General features: G+C 54.0%; 1 non-coding gene across 1 annotated transcript; it reads right to left on the reverse strand.

The window, feature by feature from the left end:
* Positions 1-191, reverse strand: LOC121939918. The gene has a single exon (XR_006105542.1). It is a non-coding gene; the product is annotated as a U2 spliceosomal RNA (small nuclear RNA).
* Between the last annotated feature and the right edge of the window lie 22 nt (positions 192-213).

Below are 213 nucleotides of genomic sequence, written 5' to 3' on the forward strand. Positions count from 1 at the left end.
GAAGGGTGCACCGTTCCCGGCGGCGCTGCAATACCGGGTCGATGCGTGGAGCGAATGGGGCAAGCCCCTTGTTCGGCCCCTGCTGCCAAAAATCCGTTTAATATGTTGTCCCCGTATAGAGGACGTATCAGATATTAAACTGATAAGAACAGATACTACACTTGATCTTAGCCAAAAGGCCGAGAAGCGATGACCCCCAAGCGCTTGCTGCCC

The sequence above is a fragment of the Plectropomus leopardus genome, unplaced genomic scaffold (assembly GCF_008729295.1).
Source record: "Plectropomus leopardus isolate mb unplaced genomic scaffold, YSFRI_Pleo_2.0 unplaced_scaffold67244, whole genome shotgun sequence".
NCBI lineage: Eukaryota > Metazoa > Chordata > Actinopteri > Perciformes > Serranidae > Plectropomus > Plectropomus leopardus.